The 11937-nt window shown below is 50.4% G+C and overlaps 1 long non-coding RNA gene across 1 annotated transcript; it reads right to left on the bottom strand.

Moving 5' to 3' along the window:
- Positions 1-2903: 2903 nt before the first annotated feature.
- LOC309642935 lies at positions 2904-7757 on the bottom strand. Its single transcript, XR_014253450.1, has 3 exons — positions 6846-7757; positions 6452-6691; positions 2904-5855 (listed from the first exon to the last, which is right to left on the bottom strand). It is a non-coding gene; the product is annotated as an uncharacterized lncRNA (long non-coding RNA).
- Between the last annotated feature and the right edge of the window lie 4180 nt (positions 7758-11937).

The following is an 11937-nucleotide window of genomic DNA, read 5'->3' as shown; positions in this document are numbered from 1 at the left end:
TTTACACTTTTTAAAAGTTAAAAAAAAATTACTTTGACATTTCTGTTTGTTTTCAAATAGGTGGGTGAGGTTCTATCAAGCTGACCAAACCATGCCTACTAAAGACATGTGCTGAATCTTTTAAGCAAAATTCCAGATTGAAGGAAGTTTTTTATTCTTTCTCTCTCTCTCTCTCTTTTTTTTTTTTAAGATTACTGGATTCTTTCTGGTTTTCTAATCCAAAAATCACTTCTCTGGCTTTCTCTTCACCAGACTCAGTCCATGTGGTACAGAAATCTGCAGCTAGAATGCACGGCCTTTGGCTGAAGAAGCAGAGGGCACAGCAGAACGACCCCAAGGCCGACCTGAGGACCAGCACTCAGAGCACACTGTGGGTCCCCTCTTACCCCTCGTCCAGATGTTACAGTCATGGAAGAAATACCCCTCAAGCCAACCATCTTCCCATCTAAGCTCATATGCATTCTGTCCTTTTCTTCAATATGCAGCCTCATTCAAGAATATAAAGTCCATTTTTCATCTTACTAGTTATTCCATTTAAAATACTCTAAATAAATTGACCAAGGGTTAAATACAGTCATTTTCCAACTTTTCCATAATAAATCAAAGAAAAACCTTGTGCTTACTCACCATACCTCTTCTTAGAAGTTCATGGGACATAAGCAGGATATTCTCATTGCTCCTCTGTTTATAGAAACAGCCTGTGTTTTCTAGGCCAGGTAATAAAACCAGCAAGGTTGTGGGAACCCAGGCAAGAAAAAGACTCTAAGAAGTGACACAGAGAGGATTCCCCATTCTGGGGTGCCCTAAAAGCCACACTTCTCCCCTCGAAAACCTCAAAGCTTAACATGACCCCGAGTCCCTCAGGGCCTTTCCAGAGCAGAGGTGAATCCACCATTCCTGCCCAAAGCACACCCTTGGAGTTGGGGCCAGTGATCTGTGAGGTGACAACTAGGCATCTGGGGGGCTTCTGAGAAAGTGATCACTTACTCTGCTCCCACAGAATGAGAAGCAAAACCTGAAACACCAAAAGCACCTCTGTTTTACTGAGCCAAGACTACATATGTGCTTTTCATACATTCTCTCATCTAACCCTCAAAAGTAAAATTCTGGAGGGTTATTATCAAACAAAAAAGACACAGAAAATAAAAAGTGTTGTCAAGGATGTACAGAAACTGGGACCCTTGTGCATTGCTGGTTAGAATGTAAAATGGTGCAGCCACTGTGGAAAACAACATGATGGTTTCTCAAATAATTAAAGATAGAATTACCATATGACCTAGGGAGTCCATTCCTGGGTATATACTCAAAAGAATTGCAAGCAGGGACTTGAACAGATATTTGTACCCTTGTGTTCATAGTAGCATTATTCACAATAGTCAAAAGAGGGAAATAACCAGATTAATGGATAAACAAAATATGGTATGTACACACAATGGACCATTATTCATCTTTATAATGGAGGGAGATTCTGACACCTTCTACAGCATGGATGAACCTTGAGGGCATTAAGCTAAAGGACATAAGCCAGTCACCAAAGGAAAAACAAGGGATGATTCCACTCATATAAGGTACCCAGAGGAGTCAAATTCAGAGACAGACAGTAGAATGGTGGTTCCCAGATGCTGGGGGAGGAGAATGGGAGCTAGTGTTTAATGGGGACAGAGTTTCAGTTTTCCGAGATGAAAAGAGTTCTGGGGATGGAGTGTGGGGATGGCTACACGACATTATGAATATATTCAATCCTGCTGAGCAGTGTACTTCGAATGGTTAAGACGGTACATTTTTTGTTGTGTATATTTTACAGCAATAAGAACCAAATCCTAAGAGTGAGGTGCTATTATTTTGCAGATGTAGCAACGGAAGCACAGAGGTGGTGCGGTAAGTAGGAGGTACAGCCAGGATCCCCGGCAGGCAGGCGGACCCCGAGATCTGGGACCCAGCACTACCACCAGCCGTCGGCCACGGACACTGACCACTGATCATGTACTTGGTAAGAAAAGGAAAGTAAAAATAATAAATAAAAATATCCACCCTTGCTCTGGGCAATCAGGGGTCCAAGTGGCCTGAGGCTGCTGACATGGTCTTCCCAGGGTGGCTGGTTCCAATCAGAGACGAGCCCTCCACCCTATCAGTTATAATGTTGTCTTACTCTACACCATGAAATGGCATTTGAACCCAGAACTTACAAAACAGTAGTAAATTCAAGTAGTTCTTCAGTCAATTCCCTGATTTCTCAGACTTCAGTCAAGTCATTCCCAGCATGGTCCCTCCTCACACACAGCTGTGCCAGCCCCTCGGGCAGTCACGGAAGGTGCCGCGCGGGTTGTTTGCCAGAGTCATCTCGAGGCTATTGAGACTTGATCATCTCCAGAAGGTCACCCAGCACTTGGTGGCTTGATCAGTTTCCCTGATTGAGGGACAGGTGGCCGGCACCCCCCCGGTCACACCTCACAGCCACGCACCTGTCTTTCCAGGTCTCAGTACTGGCTCTCCCCGCCCTCATTCCTGACGGAGGAAGGGGCCAGGGGCTGCACGTCTGCAAGCCAGCCCCTCACCCCCGCCCCAGGGCCACAGCACAGGCAGCTGAGGTCAGCTGTAGAGCTTAAAACCCAATGAAAGAGGGAAGGAGTCAAGCAGAGAACCCTGAAAAGTAAACATTACAAAACCTCCAAAACCAGAAGGTCAGAGGTGCACTATCTGTGGGGACAGGCCAGCTCTTTGCTCTTCCTCTGGACAGTGTGATGTGTATTTAACTGGAGGAGAGAGCATGACTGGATTGTGTGTGTGCATGTGTGAGCGTGTGTATGAGTGTGTGCGTGCATGCACCTGTGTGTGTGAGAGGGAGTGTGTGTGTGTGCACGTGTGTATGAGTGTCTGCGTGCATGCACCTGTGTGTGTGAGAGTGTGTGTGCGTGTGTGTGTGTGTGTGTGTGCACACGCACACAGGCACATGGAAGCCAGGAGGGCTGGGGGCCTCTGTAGCCACGCAGAACACCCACTCTTTGTGTCACAGGCGGGCCAGCGCTCTAAGACCTGTGACTGAGCACGGGTGCAGTCATGTTTCCAGAAAGAAAAGAAGGAGGGGCATAAACCACCCTGTTAAATGCCCGCTCTAACTGGGCAGATGGAGGCCATTGGCTTTAAACATTTTAAGCAACAACTCACAGTAAGAAACACGTTTTGCTGTAGCCCCACGTGCACACACACACACTTCATAAAAACAAGGCTCGCCCTTACTACAAGGGAGGTACTCTGATATTTTCTATTCTTATTTTTATATTGAATTTTTAATTGAGGTGTAACACACCATAATAAAGTGCACAGATCTCAAATGGACAGCTTGAGGATTTTGTAGGGCTGCCAATCTTTTTTTTTTTATATATAGCTTTATTGAGATACGGTTTACATATCACAAAATTCACCCGAAGTGTACAACTCAATCGTTTTTAGTATATTTTCAGAGTTGTGCAACCGTCACCATAATCTAACTTTAGAACTTTTAGAATTTTAGAATTTTCATCAGCTCAGAGAGAAAACTCACACTTAATATCTATTCTATTTTATTTATTTATTTTTGTAACGCTAGTCACAACTCACCAAATTTATTTCACTAGTGGGTCACAACTGCAGGTGATAAAACCAGTGTCAGATGTTTTACTGAAATGTCTCATTTACTCCTCACAAGAGCCCTGAAAGACAGGTACCACTGTGCCCATGTCGCAAGAGGACCGAGAGGCAGAGCATCACAAGAATGCCAAGCTTCCAGCACTCACTAGGGACAGAGTGAGATGTCAAAGTAAGACGTCAAAGCCAGTCCGCAGGCTCATGAGAGCTGCTGTCTGTTCCTGAAGGACGGAGGCTGGCCCCGAGGGCAAACCAGCACCCTCCCGCATCACAGGGAGATACTGGACTTGGTCAGCAGGGTGACCTACTGCCTGAAACATATCACAATCAGAAAGGTTGCCTGACAAGCTACATTCAAACTCCACCGACGCAGAGCTCTGCGATGGCCTTCCTAACCTGAGCGGGGCCCGGTGACGCTTACCATAGCGGGATTTGGGAGATGAGCTTAAGAAGCAAAATAACATAAAAAAATCTTAAGAAGCAAAAAAAAAGCTCATTGGGAGATGAGTTTAAGAAGCAAAATAACATAAAAAAAAGCCTCCAGGGATGTTGCTGCCTCGAATTCCTTAAACAGGTAGCAGACGCCATGTTTCAGAAGCTGCAAACCATAAAAAAGTGTATCTATTTTTATAGCATTAAACTATTATTACCAGCAAAATTTAGAGCAGTTTCAATCAGACATAGATTGAAAAATCCTCCAGAACGACTGGTTGTCGTTATTCACAGCATGTTGTGAATAAGTACAAAGGACAAGATCACGTCCTCTCTTATTACCCAGCCCCTCACCAGTGGGAGGATGTGGGGTGTGAGGGATGGGGGGTGGGGAGCATGTACATGTGAGTGTGTGTGTGTGTGTGTGTGTGGGTGGGTGTGGGTGTGTGTGTTGAAGAAAAAGGAAGCACTCAATCCTCACCTCCACCCCAAATGATCCAGAAACTGGAGATGTGAAGCAGCAGACAGAAACATTGCAGCCCAAGATGGTGCCACGAATTATGTGGACACAGATGCCACATACTTGCCCACTGGTCTCAGGAGAGGCTCAGCCAAACACCATGGGAAAGGAAAACCCAGAGGGCCTGGGTTCTGGATCTCTGACAAACTGAGCCAAACTGAGGCAATCAAGGCAGAGGGCTGAGGGGCAGAAGACAGGCTGGGGGCAGGGGGGAAAGATGCCGGCCAGCCTTCCACTGCTCATATCAGAGCATTAATGAGCATATCTTATCCTCTACGCTTGGGGCAGTAGAGGAGAGTGGAGGTCATTCGGGGAAGGAAGGTGTGTTAAAATGAGCTTTCCCAGGGCTTCCCTGGTGGCGCAGTAGTTAAGAATCCTCCTGCCAATACAGGGGACGTGGGTTCTATCCCTGGTCCGGGAAGATCCCACATGCTGCAGAGCAACTAAGCCCGTGAGCCACAACTAGAGAGCCCACGTGCCACAACTACTGAGCCCTCACGCCTAGAGCCCATGCTCCGCAACAAGCGAAGCCACCGCAATGAGAAGCCCGCGCACCGCAACGAAGAATAGCCCCCGCTCGCCGCAACTAGAGAAAGCCCGCACACAGCAACGAAGACCCAATGTGGCCAAAAATTAATTAATTAGTTAATTTTTTTTTAATGTCATAAAGTACATAAGTACCTGGAAGAAAGAGGGAAAATAGTATTTAAAACCCACACTGTAGCCACTTCAGCCTTCCTGTATGAGGAAAGCAAATTTAAACAAAAAAAAGAAAGAGCTTTCCCCTTCCACGCTAGCCCTATCCTGCTTCTAGATACCCACAAGTAACTCAACCGGGTTCCCTTTGGAGATCTCAGCTTCTTGTTCCATAAGTGGAGTTTATTCATCCATTCAACAAGCATTTCTTGAGCACTTTGTTCTGGGACAGAGGGCACGGAGCTGTTTCACTGTCCCCTAGAAACTCTCTACTGGTCTTTAGGGTAGCATTAAAGATGCTGGTGCACAAACAGCACGAGAGCCTGCAAGCCCTGCTCCCACCTGGCACACAGCTGTGCCTGGGACGCCCCATCACACCTGGGGTCCGGGGTCCCGCAGAAGAACAGGAGTGAGATGGGTGCAGGCCTGTGGAGGGAGCATCTGGCCAGAGCGGGGCCAACCGACTCACCGCGGCCCATGTGTTCGGCTCATACACACCTTTGGGATGTGATGCTTGACATCCCGTTGTTCTGGGATGGGACTGACATCTGTTCCACGGCCCCCGTGGCCAGGAGGGTTCCTGCTGTAAGACGCAGTGCGGGGTCAAAGGGCACAGCCTGATTCCATAAAACAGGACTGAGCTGGTCTTGGCAGGTTTGGGCTTCCCTTCCCCCAGAGCAGGGGACACTGACACTGACGGACAGTACAGGCAGAGGGGGGGCACCCAGAGTCCTTAGGACCCTCAGATCCAGGTGTCTCTACAGCCGGATATCCCAAGGATATGGGTTCTTTGAACTTCTCAAAGGTCTGGAAGAAAGCCTGGCTTTTTACAAGCTCTGCCGCAGGCTGTGTGTGGAGCGGCAGTAGATTAGAGGCAGAGGTCAGCGAGCTGCCATTCGGCTGGCCCTGCTCCTGAGGCCGGGCCATTGGGCGGAGCAGGGGCTCCCAGACAGAGGCAAGAAGCCATTGCCAGGCGCCCTCTTTGGGGACTCATTCGCCTCTGACCCCCTCCCTGCCGTTCTCTGGTGGATGGAGGCCCAGACCGGCTGCCCTTCACTGGGCGCTGAGAGATGCCCAGGCGAGGCAGCACCAGCTCGGGGGCTGGGGGAGGATGGCACGGCCTTCCTTCCTGGTGCCCTGTCACCCGAGAGCCACACAGCTCTCTTGCAGGGACCTCACCTGAGATGGATGCCTTATGTGCTATGTTCCACGAGGTGGCCAGGGTGCCCTCGGATGCGGGACTTTCAGGGCTACGACCAGTGAAGCGAGAGCTGGAAGGGGTTACCTGGCCTTCCTCTCAGCCCTCTGGCGGCTCGCCCCCTCCTCTAGTCCATCTGGCCCTGGGGGATGGGCCGGGGGCTTCAGCATTCCTGCAGGCGGCAGCCCTAAGCCTCACGCACAGGCAGGGGGAGCAGAGCCCTGGGAGAGGAAAAGCAGGTGAGAGGCCAGGAGAGAAAAGATCAGCGCCAACGGTCCGGCCCAGAAATCACCCTGGTGACTGAGATCTCTGCCAGCCACCCAGCGACTCCAACAGCTTGTCCCGCCCCCGCCCCTCCAGCAACCTCCCCAGTACCTAGGGGGCTGCAGCCCGAGGAAGCAGAGCCGAGAAGCCCCATCACGGGGCCGTCTGCCTGCAAAACTCTCAACAGCTACAACACACAGCCTTCCGCCTCCACAGCTCTGCGTGCACAGGTGCGCAGCGGGGCCCCGAGCCAAGGGAGGGTCCAGCTCCCCCGCAGCAGGACGGCTGGTGCCTCGGGACCCCGCCCCGGCCTGGAGCTGGGATCGGCCGCTCAGCGCCCCCTGCCGGCCGCGCCGAGAGCGCCGCGCACGCGGGCAGGAACCGGGACGCAGCGAGGACGCTCACAGAGAAGCAAGGACAGCCCTGCTCCAGACTGTCCGGGGCCTGGAAAACATCGTTCTGCAGACACAAGAGGAAAGAGGGGAGCAGTTCAAACGAGAGCTGATCCTGAGACGCGAATGACCTTTCAGAGCGGAAAGTCTCGAAGGCAGGTGGGCTGTGTCCCCGCAGCCTGAATTCAGGACACAAAAGACCGGAAACGAGATCTAATCCTTGACTGAAAATAAAACAACAGTAAAAGCCAGACATCGATGGTCAGGAAATGTCAACAGAAAGAGAATTTGGCCACTTTCTTGTGCCAGGCACTGTTCTAGGGCTTTGCCTTTGCTGTCCCAACCTTCACAGAGCTCCCGTGCAACGATGCTGCTCGCAATTAATTCAGCAGCTGCAGGAGGGGGGCACAAGGGTGGGAAGTCACTTGTGCGAGGCCGCACGGCCGGAGTGGCAGGGCAGGGCAGACACCGCGGCAAGGGCCGTGTGGGCAGAGCGTCTGCTTAGGGAGCGTCGGCCCCGGGGAGTGCAGAGACCGCGACCCCACCCCAGCTGTGCGGGGGCCATGAGCCCGCCCTGGATGTGACCCCAGAGCGGCAGGTCTTGTCTGTCTACTGGTCCTTCCTGTTCTTAGTCCCCTGGTGACCAAAACCCAACCAGCCAACGAAGCACGTTTGAGTCCACAGTCAGGTGGCCGAAGTCCGCCACAGCAGACAGGAAGCCCCAGGTCCCCTCCCAGAAAGAGGCTTCCTGCCCCTGCGCCCTGAAGCCCAGGGAGCGGGTGAGTGGAGGACTCCGGGGCAGGCAGGGCAACTTTACTGCCGTCAGTGCCTTTTCTAGGGGTTCGGGATTCGTCCTCGAGGTGCAGGGTCACCCGAATCTCCCTCTTCGGCTCCTAAGAGTTGCTGCTGCCAGGTCTTCTTTCCCACTTGATTTTCTACTAAGAAATGAAGTTGTGCCTACCTGCCTAGCCGGAGAGGTCAATGAGCTCAGGGGGCAAAGTTCACCCCAGCTGCCCCGAGCCCAGCTCTCCATGCGGCGAGGAGGGAGAACAGGTGACCTGGGTGGAGACTAGGACAGGGAACACGTTTAAACCTTCAAACTGACAGCGCCTGGGGACCCTGGCCAGGTTTCAGCCTGTCCTTTGCCCTCGGGGAGGGGAGAGGGCTGACCTTCGACGTGTCGCCGTCTTACTCAAGGGCAGAGCGGAGCTTTGGCAGCTCGCTGGGGCACAGCCATGCCAGGCCGTGCCAGGGACGCGCCGGGAACAAAGCACAAAGGAGAAGGAAGGAACAAACCGGGCTTGTGTCCGGTTCAGAGAGTGCCACTGTGTTTATCCAACAGGACAGAACTGTTGCATTAAAGACACATCACCAGGACCACCAAAGTCAAATCTTCCCCGACCAGACCCTGAGCGCCAGCCTGGGCCCAGGACTCTGGGTTGGTTCCTCTAGGGGCTGCAGGTGGGCAGGCGGCCTGGGCAGTGCCCACCGACCCGAGGACTCGCCTCCTATCCCCTGTGAGAGCAGAGTGGGCAGGGGGCCTCCAGAGACCAGCTGGAAGGGAGTCTGCGGGGGTTGTACTGATTTATGGGGGCCTTTCAGGGCCAGAATGACACCATCCACCCACAACCTACCTCCTGCTAGTTCATATTCTCAGGGCTTTAAATCATGGTAACAGCCCTGCAGGAGCTCTGAACACTCAGGGGCTTCCAGGAGCAGCTCAGCTGGGCCACGTGGAGGGAGAGGCGCGACTGCACTGCCCTCCTTTCCCCCACCTGCTCGAAACCACCCCCGGCTCCTGCCTCTCGGGCCTCCACTCAGGCAGATAATCAGCAGGGCAAGGACCTTCTTTTCACTGACTTAGAAGCTTCCTCAACAGAAAAAAAATACAGAAGCTAGAAAAAAATGATTGACATGACAACTCACACTTACCTCGTATTCCTAGTAAGCTTCAAAGCAAACACCTGCTACTGTCAACAGAGCAAATGGTAAAGCACTAGGATGGCTGAGTTCTTTCTTTAAACAGATTCTACCAAACCACTTCAGTCTTGCTGGGCTGGAGAAATTTCTGACTGCCCAGGGAATCTGAGTGCCCACCCCAGCTTTCAATGCCAGACCAAACCTTTGAAACCTACGGCCTCTTGTAAGAAAAAGAAATAAAAACCACAGCACACTAGAAAACCTGTTTGTTGTTGAGGACTCCACAATAGCTCGCTCTCCATATGGTAGCTATAGTGAAGAGCACGAAAAACAAAGCAGGTAGAAGCAGAAATTAGGCAGGAAATGAAAACCAGGCTAGCTGGAAACTGGAGGAAAACTTTAGGAAGCAATGTGACAAGGAAAAGGGAAATGGGTGGATGATTTCTTCTCTGAGATCAGAACTGCGTTCCCCAGCTAATGTTTAAGGCGAGCCATGCAATTACCAGACAGCCAGGAGGCGTTAATTATGCTCCCACTATGTGCTTGCCATTGTGTTTGGAATTAGAGGTTGTCTCTGAGATGATCTAGGCTCTTCTAGAAAAAGAAATCCAGCATTATGAATCTAAATCATCCAGAGATGCCCATGGAACCCTTCCTGTACTGCTTCTTACAACAGAAGAGATTCTCTTTCTGACACAGGGAGGCCGGGAATGCGCTGTGATCCATCAATTCAACTCAAGCGAGACGCTCAGGAGGCCGGGACACACCCCGCTACCCCCAACTTGCTTTATGTTCGATGGACTGTCACATCACTGTTTTCTCCAAACCTCCAAGCAGGAGGTGAGGACTGTGATTTCCTTCAAAGGGTACAGTGGGCGCCAACACCGCCAGTAAAACACGCTGCTTGAGGAAAGGTTCTAAGTGCGCAGCCCCTGATAGCCGCCTGGGGAGTTTGTTTTTTGAGTTTTATTCTCTTATGATCAAAGCGGTGATTGGAAAGGGGGACATTGTAAAATGGGGCTCTGATTAGGACTCTCTGAATTTATATTCCAGCTGGCAAAAAACACATCTGAGTCATTGACAAACTCCAAGATTCTATGATTCTACTAGCTATTGGAATGAATAAGAGACACATCATTCCAAGAATAGTGAGATGAGCAACTACAGACAGCATGGGACCCAGATGAAGCAGAGGTCAGAGCGGGCAGGGATGAGCTTGGCCTTCTTGATGGGGGGACTGGGCTGATTTCAGACAAGAAAAGGCAAAGGCATCACTGTCATGGCACCATGGGCAAAGACGGGAAGTGAACATGAAGCCAACAGGTTTCTGAGGATGCGTGATCCGCCCAGCAGGCGGGGAACGTTCACTGGAGGAGGAGACGGAGGATGAGGTCATCAGTCGTACGGGGGTCATTGGGGACCTATGAGTGGGAATCAAGATATTGAAATCAGTCTTTTACAAAGATTCATCCGGTATCAAAGGGTAGAAAGGATAGGAGAAAAGACAGAAGAGAGACAGAGGAAGTCTCTAGGAAGCCCGTACAGTAAGGTAAGGGCCCCTGGACAACACAAAAGGCAAGACTCAGGGTCCAGGTGACCACGGAAGGCAGAGGGGTGATGGAGACACGTGGAGAGGGTGAGCTCTGTGTTTCCAGCTAACTCGGTAGCACTTCCATTGAAGCTTCTCTAGCTGCCACCATTGTCACATCCAAATTCTGCCTTCAAATCAGAGTCTGATCCTGCAAGTTGGCGCCTCTCTGGGGGCTGTTTTCATTAGGAAAAATTTCAAGTGTTCTAGCAGAGACCCCAAACAATCCGGATTCAAGGTGGACACGGATTTCTCTCTCCTGTTATCATCCACGTGTGACGGTCCCCATGTGACAGGCCCATGGCCGGTACGGCAGCCGCCCACGTCTCAGACCAGGCCCCGCCTCCCCAGTCGCTCTGCCATCCCTGTGGTGTTCCCTTGTTGGCGTTCCCCAAACTCGCTGCTCCCCCCTCCATGGTCTTGGCGGCAGGATGGAAGAAGGGACGGAAGGAGAGAGCACTCCTTCCTTTTAAGGGAATGACCTAGAAGTTGCACCTAATAATCTCACTCACAGCCCTTTGGCCAGAGCTCAGCGTGTTGCCACGCCCAGGGGCAGGGAACTGGAAGGTGGAGTCGGGGTCCAGGGAAGCCCAGGTGAAAATCCCATCACTGTGAAAGAAGGAACGGATGGCTGTTGGGGGGTTGCCTGCAGTGTCTGTTACAAAAGCACTTCACCGAAAGTAATAAACCAGACCTTTTTGAGCAGTGTGGAAAGAATGGTTCCAAGAAAATGATGGAACCATTAACAGAAACAAGAGGAATGAGGAGGGGTCAGCAAGTCAAGTGAGATGATTAACTCATGTGGGGATGTTGTTTGTTTGTTTGTTTGTTTTATTGAAGTATAGTTGAGTTACAATGTTGTGTTAGTTTCTGGTGTACAGCAAAGTGACTCAGTTATACATATATTCTTTTTCATATTTTTTCCATTATAGTTTATTACAAGACATTGAGTATAGTTCCCTGTGCTATACAGCAGGTCCTTGTTGTTTATCTATTTTATGTATAGTAGTGTATACATGTTAATCCCAAACTCCTAATTTATCCCTCCCCCCACTGCACCTTTGGTAACCATGAGTTTGTTTTCTATGTTTGTAAGTCTATGTTTTGTAAATAAGTTCATTTGTATCATATTTTAAATTCCACATATAAGTGATATCATATGATATTTGTCTTTCTCTGTCTTACTTCACTTAGTATGATCATCTCTAGGTCTATCCATGTTGCTGCAAATGGCATTATTTCATTCTTTTTTATAGCTGAGTAATATTCCATTGTATATATGTACCACATCTTCTTTACCCAT

The sequence above is a fragment of the Balaenoptera physalus genome (genome assembly GCF_965194825.1).
Source record: "Balaenoptera physalus genome assembly, chromosome: 14".
In the NCBI taxonomy this organism is placed as follows: domain Eukaryota; kingdom Metazoa; phylum Chordata; class Mammalia; order Artiodactyla; family Balaenopteridae; genus Balaenoptera; species Balaenoptera physalus.
The sequence above is the reverse complement of the archived record's forward strand: the minus strand, read 5'-3'. Positions and strand labels throughout refer to the sequence as shown.